The 21,865-nt window shown below is 41.4% G+C and overlaps 1 protein-coding gene across 3 annotated transcripts in view; it reads left to right on the top strand.

Annotated features, from left to right (window-relative positions):
- Positions 1 to 21,865, top strand: part of tln2a (talin 2a) — a 238,388-nt gene that overhangs the window by 35,200 nt on the left and 181,323 nt on the right. Inside the window, exon 1 of one of the 3 annotated variants that reach the window (XM_061878606.1) lies at positions 5,356 to 5,374. The exons of the other annotated variants lie outside the window; for them this stretch is intronic. The gene's annotated coding sequence lies outside the window, so the exon portion shown is untranslated. Of the gene's footprint in view, positions 1 to 5,355; positions 5,375 to 21,865 lie in introns of those variants that run through there. 3 annotated transcript variants of the gene reach the window in all.

Genomic DNA, 21,865 nt, shown 5'->3' with positions numbered 1-21,865 from the left:
TATTTAATGAGTACAGTTTTGGTCAATTGACGTTGTTGTGATTTCCAACTCTGCATGAAAGTTTAAAAGTAGCATATATGAATGCAGTATGAAGAAGAATGTTTTAATGGAGACACATAGAATCATCATACTGCAGTGATTATATGCATCAAGTGTTCATTCAAGGCCAAGGCAAAATATCGTAATATATATCGTATATCGCAATATGGCATAAAAATATCGCAATATTAATAAAAGCCCTACCTTGAAGGTAGAAAAGCGCTATACAAGTACAACCGATTTATCCTTTATCATTTAATTTTATTTTTTATCTAGTTGTATGAATGTGAGTGTGAATGTTGTCTATCTATCTGTGTTGGCCCTGCGAAGAGGTGGCGACTTGTCCAGGGTGTACTCCGCTTTCCGCCCGATTGTAGCTGAGATAGGCGCCAGCGCCCCCCGTGCCCCCACAAGGGAATAAGCGGTAGAAAATGGATGGATGGATGGATGGATGGATGGATCTAGTTGTATTTTATCTGGTGATAAAATTAAACATTGCGAGGTTAACCAACAATTATTTTTAAACACTCCAATGAGGCGAGATTACCCATACTGTGTTGTAGGTGGTTTATGGTGAACAAATCAAGCGCTCCTACCTTGTAGAAGATTGCAAACTGTCCCTAATCTCACCAGAACTCAAAAAGCATTGTGTCGGCATGCGGGACTTCTTTACCCTTTCTGGGAAAAAAGCCATATGCGTGCCGCGCGAATAAAATGCCCTGCAAACACTTCTCATCAAACCTCACTATATCCTCAATAAAACGGCGCCAGCATCCATGCCTCGAAAGCCAATGAAGACACCTCAACGGGCCGTGCGCATGCCTATGCAGGCTAAGCTGTCAATCATGTACACCAAGAAGAGACAGAAAAGTAAGTGGACACACTGGATTGTTTTCCCCGGCAGCGAGACGGCACGGAGACAAAAAAATCCATTAATTTTTGTGATACACTTGACCCTGCTGTCATATCAGAGATGCAAAAATTCTCGTCCCCCACTATCACTGAAGACAATGGATCCCGTCGGCCAGCGGACCGCCTAGAGTTACTGTTTCTACTTCTGAGCAACCTAGAAGAATACGACATGATCACCACACTCCTGCATTCACTACTGACTAAAATCAAGACGTAAGCTTCACTGATCTATGGACATGTTACATCTACCTTAGAAGTGATGTCATATTTGGTTAAGACAAATCTACTGGTATAGTTTGTCAAATCCACCATTGGTTGACTCTTTCTTACTTTAAGTGTGCTCAAACTGCAGTAAAATCTACATTAAAAAAAATATATATACAAACCCAGTTTCCATATGAGTTGGGAAATTGTGTTAGATGTAAATATAAACGGAATACAATGATTTGCAAATTTGTGAATGTGAGTGTGAATGTTCTCTGTCTATCTGTGTTGGCACTGCGATGAGGTGGCAACATGTCCAGGGTGTACCCCGCGTTCCGCCCGATTGTAGCTGAGATAGGCGCCAGCACCCCCCGCAACCCCGAAGGGGATAAGCGGTAGAAAATGGATGGATGGATGGATATCATATATCATATCATATTATATCATATCAATCAGCAAGAGATTTGAGTAAGCCGCGGCCATTGTCGAAGCCAAACTTGTATATATGTCATCAACTGAGTCAGTTTTTATACCGGAGAATAATTTCAGAAGGCAAAGTCTGTTAAGGCTCATTGTCCTACGTTCGATTTCAAAATGTGCGTAATCTACGGCTTTCATCTCTTTAGTGTCATCGATCGAGTGAGGTGTTCAGCCTCATTTCATAAACCGGTTTCCTTGAAAAAAATAAGCCTATTAGTTTTAAATATTTTGATCACTGCGCTACATTTTTGAAAATAAAACTCATTTATTTTTGTGTTTATTCATGAAACAGACAAGATGTTTATTTCCAAAATACTGTGCGTTGTTTGTTGCCTGCACCTGCCTTGACTAACGCTAACAGCCTACTAAATACCACATGGGAAACTGAATGAAACATGCTGTGATTCAAACGTACCACTTTAAAAATGCTGTGAACACACCAACATGTACCAGGTGATGGCATTTAAAAGTCATGTTTGATCGTCTCATGACTGTTATCCCTGCTTTTCACCGTCTCTTTATTAGCTTCACAAGGCGACTTCCTTTGGCTCTGCTTTCATGCTGGAATTGAGAACATTGTCATTGAAGTGAAGTGAATTATATATTTTTTTCAAGTGACTCAAAGCGCTTTACATTGTGAAACCCAATATCTAAGTTACATTTAAAACCAGTGTGGGTGGCACTGGGAGCAGGTGGGTAAAGTGTCTTGCCCAAGGGCACAACGGCAGTGACTAGGATGGTGCAAGTGGGGATCGAACCCGCAACCCTCAAGTTGCTGGCACGGCCGCTTTACCCACCGAGCTATACCGAAATCTTTTTTTTTTTCCTGAAGCGTTTATGGCCACGATTCTGGCAGTTCAAGATCTCGCACGTCCCGCATGTTTTGAACTTGTTAAAGACAAACCTTAAGCACCGATTCTTGTATTCAGCCATGTAAATAAGCGATTCAGAGTACAGCAAGACCTGTATTGCAATGCATTTCTATGTCACACTTTAAAGCCTTATAGGAGACGTATTATATAAACAAGGAAGACCAGGCAGCAGCTCACACCTTCTCATACTTTCTGTAACACCCAGGAATAAATTATGTCAGCCAAGTTAAAAATGTCTCATCTATAAGCCACATGAATCAACCCTGAATGTTTTTTATTGAAATGTTTGCAATATTTCAGTCTTCCTGACGAGGAAATCTTGCAATATATTAAATCTATAAACTGCTATAGAATTGAGAAGATGGCGAATTATTGTGATGTAGAGAAATCCTGTATTTTTACCAATTTTCCCCCAGAGACTTCCTATATTTTAAAAAGGAAATGTTGAGGCTGGTCGGGTTTTTTTTAAATACCCTGATGTTTTTTGGTGCTTAATTAACTACAACAATAGCACTGAAGAAAACCACATGTTGCTACTGGTCTGACCTCTTAAAATATTTTTGAAAAGAAAAACAACTTAGAGGCGTCCTACTATGCAAAACCAACATTTCTTACCTATTGGTACCCGCCGTAGTGTATTTGTGATCTGTGTCAGTCCCGAAAATGTGGAATAAAACCGTGGAGGCATTGCGAAAATATTCATAAAATCGTACCTTTCTTTATTCATACTTCCGCCAAACGAGCCGTTTGAAGTTTGCAAAACCTGTGATATTTTTCTTACGCCACCATATTATCCTTATATGGTGGCGACTTGTCCAGGGTGTACGCCGCCCTCCGCCCGATTGTAGCTGAGATAGGCTCCAACGCCCCCCGCGACCCTAAAGGGAATAAGCGGTAGAAAATGGATGGATGGGGTGGCGACTCGTCTAGGGTGTACGCCACCTTACGCCTTATTGTAGCTGAGATAGGCTCCAGCGCCCCCCGCGACCCCGAAGGGAATAAGCAGTAGAAAATGGATGGATGGATGGTATAAATTAACCCAAAGGGCTTTGCCTTCTTTTTCTTTTCCTCTTGTTGTGGGGCAGACTGGCTCGTACATGCACATACATCTGCTGTTGCCATTTCTGTTACATTTTAGCGTATATTTCTAATTTATGTCTGTCAGTCGACTCGCTATGGAAACGCTAAAAACTACAACATGGAGGACGGGCGAAGACGCTTTGGTTTTTTGCCATATACCGTATTTTTCGGATTATAAATCGATAAAAAAAAAGAATAGTAAAAAACAGGCTGTATAAGTGTACGTTATATGACGCATAAATAACCAACTGAGAAGGTGCCTGGTATGTTAACGTAACATATTATGGTAAGAGTCATTCAAATAACTATAACATATAGAACATGCTATACGTTTACCAAACAATCTGTCACTCCTAATCGATAAATGCAATGAAATCTTCTTTCTCGATGTCTCTTCTAAACAACTCTGCCAACTCCAAAGGTATGCGCTACTTCCTCTTGTCGTTTTCTGCTGCATATTTTACTACATCCAGCTTGTAATCTGCAGTACATGATTTCCTTTTTCAGTCCAATTTCTATTCAGCCCTTCTCAGTTTTTATAAGTTACTGCCAACGATGAAATGACCCATTTTAATAGCTACGGCAATAGCATATTGCAGTTAGCATTCCATTACCCACAATGCACTTCTGCCATGACCCTCGCCCGCCAAAATCTTATTGGTTGACGTGTATGTGACGATTGCTGACGAGTGTGTGACGATTGCTGACATTTTCTTTGTCTCTTCCGCGAATGGGATAAATAATATTATTTGATATTTTACGGTAATGTGTTAATAATTTCACACATAAGTCGCTCCGGAGTATATGTCGCACCCCCGGCCAAAGTATGAAAAAAACAGCGACTTATAGTCAGAAAAATACGGTAGTTTCTCTACTTTTAAGTATGTGTGTTTATAAAATGAGTAAAACAGCTGTTTCCCAAATGTTGTTGATATTGTGTGCTTTTTGAGGTTAAGGTTTCAAGAAACCCTTAAAACATTAATAAAATCACAAGTCGATTCAAACTTATTGAAAAAGGAAGGCTCACGGCAACTTTTGCCGCGACTTTCAGAAAAAGCTGCCACAAAATCATGCATTTTAGGCGACGACAATCCCCAAAAAAACCTGCTTAGTCCTGTTGGGACAGAATAACTGACATTCGTCGTAGTGCTTGCGACACTTTCAAGTGCATGCAGAGGTAAATTTGTTTAGGAATGAGACTGATGAAAGCCAGCAGTTCCCAGCTACTGTAAACTCTGTTAAGAATTGGAGTTGATTAGTTGGAAGCCAGTTCTGGAGGTGGAGATGAGTCGTGACTGCATGGCCATGTTGCCATTTGATTTGATTTCACCATGAGTCTGTCAGCTTCATTTCCCTCTTGTTTTCACAATCACCAGTCTCCAGCTAAATGCCAATTAAAGTTAATCCACTGGCCAATTTGAAATACTTGTGTGCACATAAAAAAGTAGTCTTCTCCTGAACTCTTCCATATCAGCATGTTTGTGTGCAGCTTGTTCTGCAGCTGGCAAAGAGACAAATACAGCATTGTCGAATTCCTCTTCAGACAGACTGGAGGGGGGTTAGAATGCCAGGCTTGTCCTCAGTTGGGTTACTTATCTCCCCAATGCAGTGCAAACCCTCAGGGAAATTACTTAAAAAGGGGGCGGTCGTGGGTGGGTGGTGGTGGTGGGGGGGTTCCATACTCATCCACCCCACCCGCTCACAGACAACAAATGACGCTTCCTTCAGGATGGAATTGGAATTCACCGTTACTGCAGTGTGGACTATTAGCTGCATGGTTATCTATGGTAAGGCCATCAAAAACACGGGCGGGACATTTAATTTTTGTTGTTGACTTCCTGCAGAGACAAGGGTGATGGATTTAAACGGCAGTTATGAGAAGCAGATGGGGTTTTGTGACTGTTTGTCCTCTGTGACAAGAGGAAGTTCTGTTTTTCAAGCTGCCTCGCTTGAACTTGTCTCTGGTTGACTGGCAGCCCTGAGCTTCACTTCTAAAGCCTGCACCAGAAACTATATTTTTAAATGTCAGGACTAGATGAAGAAGTAGTTCTCGTGCACAAGTGGACAGCAGAGAGGGGGGGTGTGGAGGGCTTTTTTGCTGCCTAATGCCAGCAGTGAGATGAGAAAGATTTGAGAAAGATTTGTTTGCATAGCAACAAACACACACACGCTTTAGTGTTGTCATGTTTCTCCTAGGAGTCTTGAATGCTCCGTTTTTAAAAAGAAAGAGAGAAAATGGGAAATAGTCAATAAATATACATCAAAAAAGCAATAATATTCAAATCATAGCTCCTGACTAAGGGTCATATGATTTAGGTGTTGCTGTGGTTTATCTGTTAAACAGTGCTCAATACCGGAGTAGAGAGGAATATTCCTTAGGTCAGGGCATACTTGCCAACCTTGAGACTTCTGATTTCGGCAGGGGGGTGGGGCGGAGGCGTGGTTGGGGGCATGTTTCGGCGGGGGGGAGTGGTTAAGACGGGAGGAGTATAATTCACCAACTTGAGTATTTCATATATATTTCATATATATATATATATATATAAATAAATATATTTATATATGTATGAAATATTTGACTTTCAGTGAATTCTAGTTATGTATATTTATTGTGTTATATTTATATATAAATAAAACAAATAGTTGAATTTCAGACGGCACCTATCAAATACACAGTAATAAAAACACAGTTGTTCTACCAACTGTACTGTGCTTGCTGGTTACTAAAAAAACAACACTTACCTTTCACTATTTCAGTAACCTTTGTTCTGCCATTTGCCGTCAGGTGCACAACACCACGTAAATCGTTGGCCAATCAAAAAGCAAACCCATAACAATATAGCCAACATTCACCAGGAGACGGCAACAGTCAACATAGAATCACTCTATTACAGACGGCGTCGCCATGGGTGTAACTTCGTTCTTCTGCTTCGTCTCCTTGTGTGTGCAGTTTTTTTATTAAAATCCGTATATGTTGTAACGTGATTGGGCAGGCAAGCTGTTTATATAACAGGAAAGCGGATGTGTAAACAGGCTGTCCCCACTCATGTCCGCATGGAGCTGGAGGTGATTTTCGGGAGATTTTCAGGAGAAAATTTCCTCCGGGAGGTTTTCGGGAGAGGCGCTGAATTTCGGGAGTCTCCCGGAAAATCCAGGAGGATTGACAAGTATGGGTCAGGGTAAAAAACATGGAATCTATTCAAGGGAGTTGGTCTGATTTTGAGATTGGTGGGAACACAAAAGTGCTCCAATTCAGCACTCTGAAAGTTTACTCTTTTTTTTTTTTTTTTTTTTTACATTAGCAATCATAATTTCACATCGTGCAGATGTTATAGGGTAAAGCAACTAAAATGAAAGCAAAGGAGACAACTTGGAAGAGTTCTCATCTTTACTCTTTAGTGTAAGGCTGTAGTGCAACTGTGCATCATACTGTCAATTAATATAGCCTACTGTCCATCAACAACATCAGAAATACAGTCATGCAATACAACATTGTAAATAAACATAAATTAACTGTAATAATCTTTTCCCCAACTTGTGTTTAAATCACTCACAATTTTTCCCTTCATCTACTTCTTTCTATTGCTGCTTTTGTACTGTAAATATGTTTGTCACTAATACGCAAATACAAGCGGATTAGTGTCCACTGGTTGTTCCTATTTGAAAGAGCCAAACACATGCCTCCGCCGGTCCCTCACAGAAATGAACTGCTGGCCAAAAATATGTTGATGCATGACAGATACATTAAGGACAATGACCATAGAGTTTGATGGTACAGTTACTGCCTGAGCAAAAAGGCTAAATGTGAATATTACTTCGTATTAACGAATCATATTTTAGCATTGTAAAATCACATGATCATCTAGTGAGGGTTTATTGTATTTCCACCACTTTGGTATTTTCAAACCGTTGCTCACTTCTACACAAATACATGAAACTAAAAAATAATTTCAAAAATAAAACGGAAAGGTGAAATCCGGCGATCTGATTGGCTGTTAACCGTGGTTTAAATATTCTAAAGCCTTATCACAGCGTAGGCTATCATTCCGCCTCAGGCACATATGACTGGTATGAATGGAAGTTGTTGTCATGTATCCATGACAACGGACTGTTGCAGTCCGTAGTAAAAGACAGCTTATGTTTTTACGATGTTGAAAAACGGACTAAAGTCAATCAATCAATCAATCAATCAATGTTTATTTATAAAGCCCTAAATCACAAATGTCTCAAAGGACTGTACAAACCATTACGACTACGACATCCTCGGAAGAACCCACAAAAGGGCAAGGAAAACTCACACCCAGTGGGCAGGGAGAATTCACATCCAGTGGGACACCAGTGACAATGCTGACTATGAGAAACCTTGGAGAGGACCTCAGAAGTGGGCAACCCCCCCCCCTCTAGGGGACCGAAAGCAATAGATGTCGAGCGGGTCTAACATGATACTGTGAAAGTTCAATCCATAGTGGCTCCAACACAGCCGCGAGAGTTCAGTTCAAAGCGGATCCAAGACAGCAGCGAGAGTCCCGTCCACAGGAAACCATCCAAGTGGAGGCGGATCAGCAGCGTAGAGATGTCTCCAACCGATACAGGCGAGCGGTCCATCCTGGGTCCCGACGAGCGGTCCATCCTGGGTCTCGACTCTGGACAGCCAGTACTTCATCCATGGTCATCGAACCGGACCCCCTCCACAAGGGAGGGGGGGACATAGGAGAAAACAGAAAAGAAGCGGCAGATCAACTGGTCTAAAAAGGAGGTCTATTTAAAGGCTAGAGTATACAGATGAGTTTTAAGGTGAGACTTAAATGCTTCTACTGAGGTAGCATCTCAAACTTTTACCGGGAGGGCATTCCAGAGTACCAACTGTAATCTTTTAATGCTAGACATGGTGAGACCCGAAAATAATACGTTACAGTAATCAAGATGAGACGTAACAAACGCATGGATAATGATCTCGGCGTCTTTAGTGGACAAAATGGAGCGAATTTTAGCGATATTACGGAGATGAAAGAAGGCCGTTTTAGTAACGCTTTTAATGTGTGACTCAAAGGAGAGAGTTGGGTCGAAGATAATACCCAGATTTTTTACCGAGTCACCTTGTTTTATTATTTGGTTGTCAAATGTTAAAGTTGTATTATTAAATAGAGGTCAGTGTCTAGCAGGACCGATAATCAGCATTTCCGTTTTTTGGCGTTAAGTTGCAAAAAATTAGCGGACATCCATTGTTTAATTTCATTAAGACACGCTTCCAACTGACTACAGTCCGCCGTGTTGGTCAGCTTTAGGGGCATGTAGAGTAGGGTGTCATCAGCATAACAGTGAAAGCTAATACCGTATTTGCGTATGACGTCACCCAGCGGCAGCATGTAGATGCTGAAGAGTGCAGGGCCAAGGACCGAACCCTGGGGAACTCCACTTAACATAGTCCGAGGTCACACTGTTATGGGAGACGCACTGCATCCTGTCAGTAAGATAAGAGTTAAACCAAGACAGGGCTAAGTCTGACATACCAATTCGTGTTTTGATACGCTCTAATAAAATATTATGATCGACGGTATCGAAACCAGCGCTAAGATCGAGGAGCAGCAACATAGATGACGCATCAGAATCCATCGTTAGCAATAGATCATTAGTCATTTTTGCGAGGGCTGTCTCAGTAGAGTGATTTGCCCTGAAACCGGATTGAAAGTTTTCACATAGATTGTTAAACGCTAAGTGTTCATTTAGCTGCTCTGCAACAATTTTTTCGAGGATTTTCGAAATAAAGGGAAGGTGAGACGCCAGTCGGTAGTTTACCATGAGGTCAGAATCGAGGTTAGGTCTTTTAAGGAGAGGATGAATAACCGCTTTTTTGAATGCTAGGGGAACAGTGCCCGAGGAAAGTGATAGTTTTATAATATTTAGCACTGATGGACCTAATAATACAAAAAGCTCTTTGATAAGTTTCCCAGGAAGTGGGTCAAGTAAACATGTTGTTTGTTTTATTCCATTACACGTTGTAACAATTCCTCTAATGTTATTTCATCAAAACGAGAGAAACTATTTTGGATATTTGCAGTATCCGCCGTATATGCAGTCGTATCTGTGTTAATATAACCCAGTTGTAGCTGAGACGCATTGTCTTTAATCACCTTTCTAATAAGTTCAATTTTCTTATTAAAGAACTTCATAAAGTCATCTGCCGAATGGGTGGAGCTACTGGAAGGAGTCCCTTGTTGGGTTAGCGATGCTACTGTACTAAACAAAAATTGTGGATCGTTTTTATTAAGGCGGATGAGATTTGAGTAATAATTAGTTTTAGCTAAGTTAAGCATGATAGTTATTAAACTATCACTCCATGCTTGATGGTGCACCTCAAGTTTAGTCGTGCGCCATTTGCATTCCAGCTTTCTACATAATAATTTTTGAGCTCTAGTTTCTTCAATAAACCATGGCATACGCCTTTTTGGAGCCTTTTTTAACTTCAGCGGTGCTATACTATCAATGGTTTCGCGCGGGGCGTTGTTAAAGTTGTTAGTGAGGTTATCAATAGAGCCCACATAGTTTGGGAATGGTGCCATTACCGAGGGCAGTAGGCCAGCAAGAGTCGTCGTTGTGGTAGCATTAATGTTGCGGCTGCTATAGCAGTTATTATTATTATTAGCTTGCCAAACATGAGTCTGAACTTTGAATTTTATAAGGTAATGATCGGACATTACTTTAGTATACGGGAGTATCATAACTTTGGAAACGGTGATACCTCTGACAAGCACTAGGTCTAGGGTATTACCGCTGCGATGCGTCGGTTCATTTATAATTTGTGTAAGACCACAGCTATCAATTATAGTCTGGAGCGCCACGCACGGTGGGTCCAATGGGGTATTCATAAGGATATTAAAGTCCCCCATTATAATTATATTATCGGCGTGCGTCACTAGATCAGCAACAAACTCTGAGAAGTCACTGATAAAGTCCGAATAGGGCCCTGGGGGGGCGGTAGATAACAGCCAGGCACAGAGGCAGCGGTGTGGCAGACTTCATAGAAAGCACCTCAAACTATTTATATTTATTATTTAGGTTAGGACTAAAGTTAAAGTTTTCGTTGTGTATTAGTGCAACCCCCCCTCCCTCTTTAAGGGGACGGGCAATATGCGCATTCGTATAGTTAGGAGGAGATGCCTCATTTATCGCAAAAATGTTGTCTGGTTTAAGCCAGGTTTCGCTAAGACCGATGACGTTAAGGTTGTTGTCTCTAATTACCTCATTAATAACGTTTTGGGAGACAAAGATCTGATGTTTAGAAAGCCCATACTATAGGTAGTGGGCTGTTTTAAGGAGTTGTTGATAAAATTATCCGTAGTAGCAATATTAATAATGTTGTGTTTATTATGCGCAGTGCACTTAAAATAATTACGACCATATCTAGGAATTGATATGACGGGAATTTTCAGATTGTCTGCTTGGTACTGCGATAAACTGAACGCATCATAATTTCCCACCTCAGTAGAACGCCTGTCTAACTCTGATGTAGTCATAGTCATAGCAGAAAAACCATTATGTGAGTTGTGTATTATTTTAAGAAAATTGCTATGTGTACAGGGATTATCCAGCCTGGCGCTGGCCAGTTGTAATTTAACTGACTCCATACCCAGGCTAGCAGGCTCTGTAATTGCCTGTGACCGGGCTTGCTCTAGTGCAGTTAGTCAAATGCGGCTCAATGCGAAATCTATGTTCCGAGACAAGAGGATAGCGCCTTCCTGGTAAGGGTGAAGGCCGTCTCTCCTCAGCAAGCCAGGTTTGCCCCAGAAAGAGGGCCAATTATCAATAAACGTAAATCCCTGTTGTCTACAGAAGCTATCCAGCCACTTGTTAAGAGAGACTAATCTGCTATATTTCTCATCATTGCCTCTCCCAGGCAGGGGGCCAGAGACAATTACTCGGTGCCTGGACATCTTTCTAGCGAGATTACAAGCCCCGGCTATGTTTCTCTTTGTAATCTCTGATTGTCTCATCCTAACGTCATTGGAGCCAACGTGTATTACTATATTCGCATAAATAGTGGTGCGGTTAGTCTGTCGTACGTGTTTACTAGGCCTGTTGCGAGTTAGCTCTCTAAGATTAGCTTCAATGTCAGGTGCTCTGCCCCCGGGAATACACTTAATTGTGGCTGGTTTGCTAAGCTTTATGTTTCGGGTGATGGAGTCCCCTATGACTAAAGTGTGGTGCCCGGTAGACTGGGGTTGTAGGACTAGCTAAAGGGCTAAATCTGTTATGCGTCTCAACCGGTACACTGTAGCTTGTAGGCCGCTTAGGGCTGCTACAAGCTGGGCTAGTTAGCTCGCTACAGCTAACGCTAGCAGATGTGTCCGCAACATCTAGAGTTACGAAATTATACTGCTCTAACTGGAGGACACGGCTCTCTAGCAGAGCCAACCTATCCATGAGTAAAGTGCACGAAGCGCAGGCAGCCATACTCACAGAAGCTTTCCGTCGCCGAGTTGAGTGCCAGCTGTCTTCGGGAAGTGGTGGTCACGGTGGCGGGGGTGTAGCTTCCTTCAGACCGGCGCTGCCTTTCTCCGCTAGCCTCGTTAGCTTAGCAGCTAGCTAGCTGAGGATGGAGTGGTGAGACAGAGATCGGGTGATTTGCAAGTTAAATTGAACTATTAAATATGTTTGAGAAGTTGTAAATAAAGCTGCAAAACAGTTAAAAGCACACAGATAGAACGATACTTAGCTTTTTTGCAACAAGAGCAGTCAGCGAGCCAAAGTAGTTGAATTCGCATGTTTAAGGATAACTTTCACCTCCGGGGAGGGTTAACAATGGTAAAGAGGACTGAGCATTGACTTTCACCTGAAAAAAAGCGTAGGAAAAGACGAGATGCAGTGCTAATTTGGAGCTAACGTCTGGATAGGTGGGACTATTTTTTCCACAGTGAGGCTATTTTATTGGATAATATGTATTTCTGGTTGAATAAAACTACATTAAATTGATTGAGTATTCCTATTTCATAATGCCTTTATTTGTAACCGTTTTATAAAAGCAATATATCACTCCAGTCCATGGTATATGCTCATCATAGCACTCTAAGGGGCGTGACTGGAGTGATATATTGTTGAATTATTCAATATTGTTGAGCCTCTATACACCCTTGAAGTAACTTACAGTTTGACTCCTAAAGAAGTCTTTTATATCCAGTTTTCTTTTCATTGACATCCTTCAAAACCTACAGCACACACGCACGCAAACAGACACAAACACAATGTAAATCACAGCACTGATATTAAAATCCATCTAGCTACCGTGTGCCAGGAACAACAAATGCCGAACATGTTGACAACTTACACTTACTTACAACTCAAATTTACTTACAACTTACACTTACTTACAAGTTAGAACTTACAACTTACACCGAGTTGCACTGCCTCTCGTCCGCTCACTAGCAACTAGCATGTAGGCTAGCTTTCACAAGCAAAAGGAGTGACAGCGGGGACAGCCAATCACACGTAAGTTAGCGTGAAAGCGGCAACCAATCAGGGAGCGATATTTAGGTTAGAGGCGGGACTTCTAGCAGAGACCGACATTTAACCCATTCTGTGCCATAATCATTGACTAAACATTACGGGCAGCGCTTGTATTGATAGTGACTACACAGTAGCGGCTGGATATTGGTAGGGACGTGTCCCTAGCGTCCCTACCCAATTCTACGCCCTTGACTCTATTTCATTCCTGGGATGAAATAGGTTCCATGTTTTTTCCCTGACCTAAAGAATATATATTGTATTTATTAGGGGTGTAACGGTACACAAAAATTTCGGTTAGGTACGTACCTCGGTTTAGAGGTCAATGTTCGGTTCATTTTCAATACAGTAAGAAAACAACAAAATATAATTTTTTTGGGTTATTTATTTACCAAATTTGCAAAATCTTCCTCCCAAAAATATTTTTCATAGTGGAATATTTGATGTGAAGTAATGGGAACCTTGGATAGGCCAATACATCTCCCTGTAATGTTTGTCTGATCTTGAATGGGATTGTGCTGAAAATGTTAATTTTCCTGAAGGAACTCTCCTGAAGGAATAAATAAAGTACTATCTATTTATCTATCTATGTAATTTATAATAACCTTGATTTTAATTCTATATTATGTTTTGAGCATTGACAGTTTGAAAGAAAAAAAAACAGCTTTGTTTTGTCAGTCAACATTGCAACTTTTTCAAAATTACCTTTAACCTTAATTTTGTATTTTTAGAATGTGCCGCAGGCCTTTAAAACATTAGCTGTGGGCCGCAAATGGCCTCCGGTACACACTTTTGACACTCCTTCTATAGATAATAAAAAATTAAATCTGATAAATCAATGAATAAAAAGCAGAGCCTGGAGACGCATGCGCGTTTATCATAACTCTCTCGCTCTCTGCCCCTCCCTCACAAATGCTGCTGCTGCGTGCACAGTGTGTTTTGTTTTTAACCCCTTCTTAACCCTGAACGTACATTGTTAATACACGCAACCATGACTCAAAATGCCGGACATTCGATGCATATAAAGGGGACCATTATCACAATTTCAGAAGGGTTAAAACCAATAAAAATCAGCTCCCAGTGGCTTATTTTTTTTAATTTTTATTTTATTTTTTATATTTTTTACCCATCCCGGAATATCCCTAAAAAAAGCTTTAAAGTGCCTGATTTTCGCTATCTGTGAAGCCATCGTCCAATTTCCTGTGACGTCATCCAGTGATGCCAATACGGATAGCACAGCAAGATACAGCGACATTAGCTCGGATTCAGACTCGGATTTCAGCGGCTTAAGCGATTCAACAGATTACGCATGTATTGAAACGGATGGTTGGGGTATGGAGGCAGATAGCGAAAATGAAATTGAAGAAGAAACTGAAGCTATTGAGCGAATAGCTATTGACGCTTTTCAGCCATGTTTGCCTTAGCATTACTGGTAAAATGTGCAGACCAACGATCGGAAGTTTCGCATCTTGTGACACTGGATCAACTTAAATCCATCGATTGGTAAGTGTCTGTTTGGCATTAAATGTGGGTGGAGGGAAACGCTGGATGTAAATATAGTTTCAAATGTACATACAGCTAGCCTAAATACCATATATATTAGCTGGCAGTCATGCCGTGACCAATCATGTCTGATTAGCACATAAGTCAACAACATCAACAAAACTCACCTTTGTGATTTAGTTGACTTTATCGTTGGAAATGCATCTGCAGGTTATCCATACATCCTGTGCCATGTCTGCCTTAGCACCGCCGGTAAAATGTGCAGACACTCTGGCACATTCAACGGGGGTCTGGCGGCAGATTTCTTTAACTTTATCGTTGGAAATGCATTTGCTTTGAGTGTCGCAGGATATCCACACAATCTTGCCATCTTTGTAGTAGCATAGCTTTCGTCTGTAAAGTGTGCGGAACAAACGACTGACCATTTTGTCGGCTTTCCCCACACCCTCGTATTTTGAACAAATTTCGTCCAATTTCTTGCCACTTTCGCATCTGTGGGCCAGTGGTGCAACTTGAATCCCCTCCCTATTAGTGTTGTTTCACCCTCCGACAACACACCGACGAGGCATGATGTCTCCAAGGTACGGAAAACAGTCAAAAAAACTGAAAATAACAGAGCTGAGACCCGGTGTTTGTAATGTGTTTGAGAAAATGGCGGCTTTATTACTTAGGTGACGTCACGTTCTGATGTCATCGCTCCGAGAGCGATAAATAGAAAGGCGTTTAATTCGCCAAAATTCACCCATTTAGAGTTCGGAAATCGGTTAAAAAAATATATGGTGTTTTTTCTGCAACATCAAGGTGTATATTGACGCTTACATAAGTCTGGTGATAATGTTCCCCTTTAAGAAACTTTGCCCAGACAGCTGCGAAAAAGAGGACATGTCTGGTGAAAAGAGGACGTATTGTCAGTTTATCCTAACCCGGACACGTCTTCTTTTGCGGGGCTGTCCGGCCAGAGTTTCTTAAATGCCTCAAATGTCCGGCATTTTGAGTATTGTTTACGCTACTTAATATGTACGTCTGGAAACTGGTTCGGTTCACCTCCGCACCGAGCCGAAACCCCCGTACAGAAACGGTTCAATACAAATACACGTACTGTTACACCCCTAGTATTTATCCATCCATACATTTTCTACCATTTGTCCCTTTTGGGGTAGCAGGAGGTGCTGGAGCCTATCTCGGTTGCATTCGGGCAGAAGGCAGGGTATATCCTGGACAATTCACCACCTGACCGCAGGGCCAACACAGATTGACAGACAGCATTCACACTCGCATTCACACACTAATGCCAATTTAGTGTTGCAAAATCAACCTATCCCCAGGTCGAGGTGTGAGGAAGCCGGAGTGCACTGAGAGAACCCACGCAGTGACGGGGAGAACATGCAAAATCCACACAGAAATACCCAGAGCCCGGGGATAGAACCCAGTACCTTCTTATTGTGAAGCACATGCACCTGTTTTACCGTGCTGTGTGTGTGTGTGTGTGTGTGTGTGTGTGTGTGTGTGTGTGTGTGTGTGTGTGTGTGTGTGTGTGTGTGTGTGTGTGTGTGTGTGTGTGTGTGTGTGTGCGTGCGTGCGTGCGTGCGTGCGTGCGTGCGTGCGTGCGTGCGTGCGTGCGTGCGTGCGTGCGTGCGTGCGTGCGTGCGTGCGTGCGTGCGTGCGTGCGTGCGTGCGCGCGCGCGCGCGCGCGCGCGTGTGTGTGTGTGTGTGTGTGTACAGTGTATATATATATATCTCAATCAATGTTTACTTATATAGCCCTAAATCACTAGTGTCTCAAAGGGCTGCACAAACCACTACGACATCCTCTGTAGGCCCACATAAGGGCAAGGAAAACTCACACCCAGTGGGACGTCGGTGACAAATATGACCCAGTGGGACGTCGGTGTTATGATGCCACGCTGTTGTAACACTTGTCTTGCTGAAATAAGCAGGGGTGTCCATGATAACGTTGCTTGGATGACAACATATGTTGCACCAAAACCTGTATGGGCCTTTCAGCATTAATGGTGCCTTCACAGATGTGTAAGTTACCCATGCCTTGGGCACTAATACACCCCCATACCATCACAGATGTTGGCTTTTGAACTTTGCGCCTATAACAATCCGAATGGTTATTTCCCTCTTTGTTCTGGAGGACACCACTTTCTCTGTTTCCAAATATAATTTGAAATGTGGACTTGTCAGACCACAGAACACCTTTCCACTTTGCATCAGTCAATCTTAGATGATCTCGGGCCCAGCCAAGCCGGCGGCGTTTCAGGATATCGTTGATAAAGGGGTTCGGCTTTGCATAGTAGAATTTTAACTTGCACTTACAGATGTAGCGACCAACTGTAGTTACTGTGTTTGTGTTGCTTAAGGGAGCTGCAATCCACCGCTTTCCACCCACAGCATTTTTCTTTATAGTTGCCATTATGAATTGAACAAATTGCAAAATATTCAGCAACACAGATGTCCAAAATACTGTGCAATTATGCAATTAAATCGGACGACTTTTAGCCGTGAGTAGTGCTGGGATAAAATTTCCGCTCCAACCAATAAGGTCACAAGCACGCGTCAACATAAGCGTCATCATTCCGCAATGTTTTCAACAGGACACTTCGAGGAAAATTTAAAATTGCAATTTAGTCAACTAAACCGGCCGTATTGGCATGTGTTGCACTGTTAATATTTCATCATTGATATATAAACTATCAGACTGCGTGGTTGGTAGTAGTGGGTTTCAGTAGGCCTTTAAATAAAGTAAACATACAGTACAGGCCAAAAGTTTGGACACACATCTATCCATCCATCCATCCATCCATTTTCTGCAGCTTGTCCCTTTTGGGGTGCTGTAGTCCATCTCATTTGGGCGGAAGGCGGGATACACCCTGGACAAGTCGCCATCTCATCACCGGGCCAACACCGATAGACAGACAACATTTGCACTCACGTTCACACACTAGGGACAATTTAGTGTTGCCAATCAACCTATCCCCAGGTGCATGTTTTTGGAGGTGGGAGGAAGCCGGAGTACCCGGAGAGAACCCACTTAATCAAGGGGCAACATGCAAACTCGACACAGAAAGATTCTGAGCCCGGGATTCAACTCAGGACCTTCGTATTGTGAGGCACATGCTATAACCCCGGTTTCACCATGCTGCCATTTCAATGTGTTTTCTTTATTTTCATGACTATTTACATTGTAGATTGTCACTGAAGGCGTCAAACCTATCACATCTGTGAAGTGAAAACCCTTTCAGGTGACTACCTCTTTGAGCTCATCGAGAGAATGCCAAGTGTGTGCAAAACAGTATTCAGAGAAAAGGTTGGCTATTTTGAAGAAACATATTTTCAGTTATTACACCTTTTTTTATTAAGTACATGACTCCACGTGTTCATTTATATAGTTTTAATGCTTTGAGTGACAATCTACAAGGTAAATAGTCATGAAATAAAAGAAAACGCATTGAAATTGAGAAGGCGTGTCCAAACATTAGGCGTGCACTGTTTATCATAGAGAACAATTCAACACAATTCCCAAAACAGAAAGCCAATGCAAAAAAACTGTAATACAGTGGAACCTCTATTTTCCAAATATGAAGAGTTGGTTCCAGCCTTGACAAAAGTCCATATTTCAGTAAATCTTTGGACACATTGACTTCTTTTAACCAAAATTATCTGCTGTTTTCAGAGAGGTCTGTACTAGCAAACTTAATACAAACAAATTCTTCTGAAATGTTTCTTTAAATATTATTTCCAAAAACTTATTTACAAATTACTTAGTTGAACTAAAATTATCAACTTAAAAATAAATGAATACATACATTAAATTAATAAATAAAAATAAATTAAAAAATATTTTTAATATAGTACCAACCTGTCTGTTACAGCGTGTGTCATAATTTGCCACCTCAGTAGAAAACATGTCCACCTCTGGCAAAGTCACTACAGAAAAAAACATGTGAGTTATGTATTATTTTAAGAGAAATGCTACGTGTGCAGGAATTTTCAGCTTGACGCTGGTTAGTTTTAGCTTTTTAACTGACTCCTCACTCAGGCTAACACCCACTGTAATTGCCTGTGTCCGAGCTTGCTCTAGTGTAGTCAGTTAAGTGTGACTCAAATAGTTATCTATATTTCTAGGAAAAGTAATGGTGTCTTCCAGGTTAGGGTGAAGGCCGTCCCTCCTCATCAATCGCGGCTTACCCTAGAAACAGGGCCGCTTATCAATAAACGTTAGTCCCTGTTCTCTACAAAAACTAGCCAGCCCCTTGACGCAAATTTCTCCATAAGAAACAATGAAAATATGAACAATTGGTTCCAGCCTTGACAAAAGTCCATATTTTAGTAAACTTCTGTACACGTTGACTTCTTTTAACTAAAATTCTCTGCTGTTTTCAGAGATTTCTGTACTAGCCAATTTAACACAAAACCAATTCTTTGAAATGTTTCTTTAATTATTTCTTCCCCAAAAAATGCTTTCAAATTAATTAATTGAACTAAAATTGTCAACTTAAAAATAAATCAATACATACATTCAATTAGTAAATTAACAAAAAAAAAGATTGATTGAGAAGTTTCGAAACACCTTAAAGAATTTAATTCATGTAATCCTTTAAAAAGGCAAATGGTTGGCACTAAAAGCCAAAAGGCTTGTTTCCATTGTGGTCCATTAAATATTCATCACATTTGATACATTCAATAATAAAAGATATATAACCTGTAACATGTATATGAAAAATTACGTAAAAAATGGATAAATTGATGATTTATGTACATATACACTGTATACATGTCAGGTGATTTGAAAAACAATATATACAAAAAATAAAGTTTGTAAATTTAATACTGGACCAACCAGAGTATGTGGAGTGTTGCCGTTTGTGATGTCCGACAGTTTTTGAGCATTGTGTGTTTGTGTGTTTGTGTGCGTGTGTGTGTGTGTATATGCATGTGCGTGAGTGAGAAAGGACAGTTGAGTGTGAGATTGATCGAAGAGATTGTTTTTGTTGCTGTTGTTGCTATGGTGTGGTTGTGGCTTACAGGAGCCTGTTTTGCAAATAATTTATTGTTGATGGACCACCCCTCGTCATCCTTAATGACATCATTGTGGACATTCACACACTGCAGTAATTCCACTTTTCTCCAGCATGTGTGGACTTCTACTCCCCTTCTGTCCCCTCTTGGGCTGCTGTCCAAATTGCCGACCTCGCCTAAAACAGTAGCAGCGCAGTGACCCCCCCGCGTCCGACTGTATTTCAGCCACCTTTTTCTGTTTTGCCACTCCAGTCTGCTCCCCTCCTAGCCCTATCGCCGTTCCACCACCAACACTTTCTCCTCCTCCCCATCCTCCTAGTGAGCGTGTCGACACATCGTTTTCGCCCAGTCAACAGGATGAAAAGACACTATAGGCTTTTTGCATTGCTGCCAAATTACACGCAAGCATCTGGTAATTGGAAGGCGACGTCATCTTGCACCCTGAAGGACGGAATGTTCACTCTTTCTGAGTAATAGTCACTGCCACTTGAATGGTATCATAGTCTGCCTGCATGTATTTGTAATATAACTTTGCCAGTAAGATGGTTTAGTCAGAATTTTACATGTATATATTTTTGAAATGGACAACAAAAACTTATCTAGAATGGCGCTTATGCATGAACCATGAACACATCGTCAACAAAGTTCAGTTTACGTGTCACTCGAGCAATACCTCAGATTAGGACGGGCTCGCCTTCCTCATAAACTGCCATTTTTAATCTTCTTTTGCATCTCAGTAGTAGCGATAGTCTTCTAATCCGCAGTGTTGCTGGACAGCTGCGAGTTAGCAGACAGTCTGCTGCTGCCAAGCCAAGATTCCAATTTAGCGGATAGCTCTGCACTAACATACATTTCAATTAGGATAAACACTCTTATCATTTTCCATTAACAGCGGACGCAGGAGAAAGTTTCTAAAACGCATGAGTGCTTTTTCTAGGTGTCTGGAATTTAAAAGCTCAAAATGTACAAGTATATCCAAGAACTCGTATTAAAAAGGACTTGTTCTTTTTGTTATTTGTTTTTGGTTAATCGCTGTAATTTTACCAGTTTTAAGTTTATGAAAATTTTAGATTACGGTTATCTTGGATCAAAATTATCATGGATATCAATATGGTGGTTTTGTTGAATGCGCTCAAAAAGTATTTATGCACGCACTGAAATCTTTTGACCAAGTAATTTTTTTCAAACAAATAAATGGGGTGTATTGAGGATGGTGATGATGAGGAATACAGGACACTGGTGGAGGACTTTGTCACATGGTGTGGAAAGAACCACCTCCAGCTTAATGTGACGAAGACCAAGGAGCTGGTTGTGGACCTGGGAAGGAGGAGGAGTACTTCAGCGACCCCTGTTTCCATCAGGGGAGTGGATGTGGACATGGTAGAGGATTATAAATACCTCGGTGTACACATGGACAACAAGCTGAATGGGTCAAAACACGCTGACGCCTTCTACAAGAAGGGACAGAGCCGTCTCTACTTCTTCAGGAGGCTAGGATCCTTCTACGTTTTGTACAAAGATGTTGAAGATGTTCCAAGAGTCGATGGTGGTGGGCGCCTTCTTGTACGCCGTGGCTTGCTAGGGCAGCGGGCTAAGTGTGAGGGACACAAACAGACTGGACAAGTTGGTAGAGAAGGCCAGTAACGTGGTGGGAGTGGAGCTGAACTCTGTGGCGGTGGTGTCAGAGAGGAGAAGTCTTGCAAAACTCCTAGCCATTATGGACAAAACCTCTCACCCACTACACTGGGAGCTTGCGGAGAGAATGAGCGCGTTCAGTGGAAGGCTCAGACTCCCTAAATGCAACACGGAACGACACAGGAGGTCCTTCATACAGACAGTCATCAGACTGTATAATGCATATGTTCCTTGACTGCACTTAAATGTAGAATATATGTAGAATATATTTATACTACTCATATATTATATATTATATATATAATATATGTTATATATTATTTATTATTATTATTGTCTATTGTGAGCGAACTGTGGTGCTGAATTTCCCCCAGGGATCAATAAAGTACTTTCTATTCTATTCTATTCTAAACACAGTAGTAGCTGCAACCTGTTATCTTTAATTTCCTTTCTAATGAGTAAAATTTTCTATCCAGCCATCCATTTTCTACCGCATGTCCCTTTCAGTGTCGCGGTGGGCGCTGGAACCTATCTCACTTGCATTTGGGCGTCATCATTCCGCAATGTTTTCAACAGGACACTTCGAGGGAAATTTAAAATTACAATTTAGTCAACTA

This window comes from Nerophis ophidion, linkage group LG02, assembly GCF_033978795.1.
Source record: "Nerophis ophidion isolate RoL-2023_Sa linkage group LG02, RoL_Noph_v1.0, whole genome shotgun sequence".
Classification (NCBI taxonomy): Eukaryota; Metazoa; Chordata; class Actinopteri; order Syngnathiformes; family Syngnathidae; genus Nerophis; species Nerophis ophidion.
Note: the sequence above shows the minus strand (reverse complement) of the source record. Positions and strands in the feature narration are given on the sequence as shown.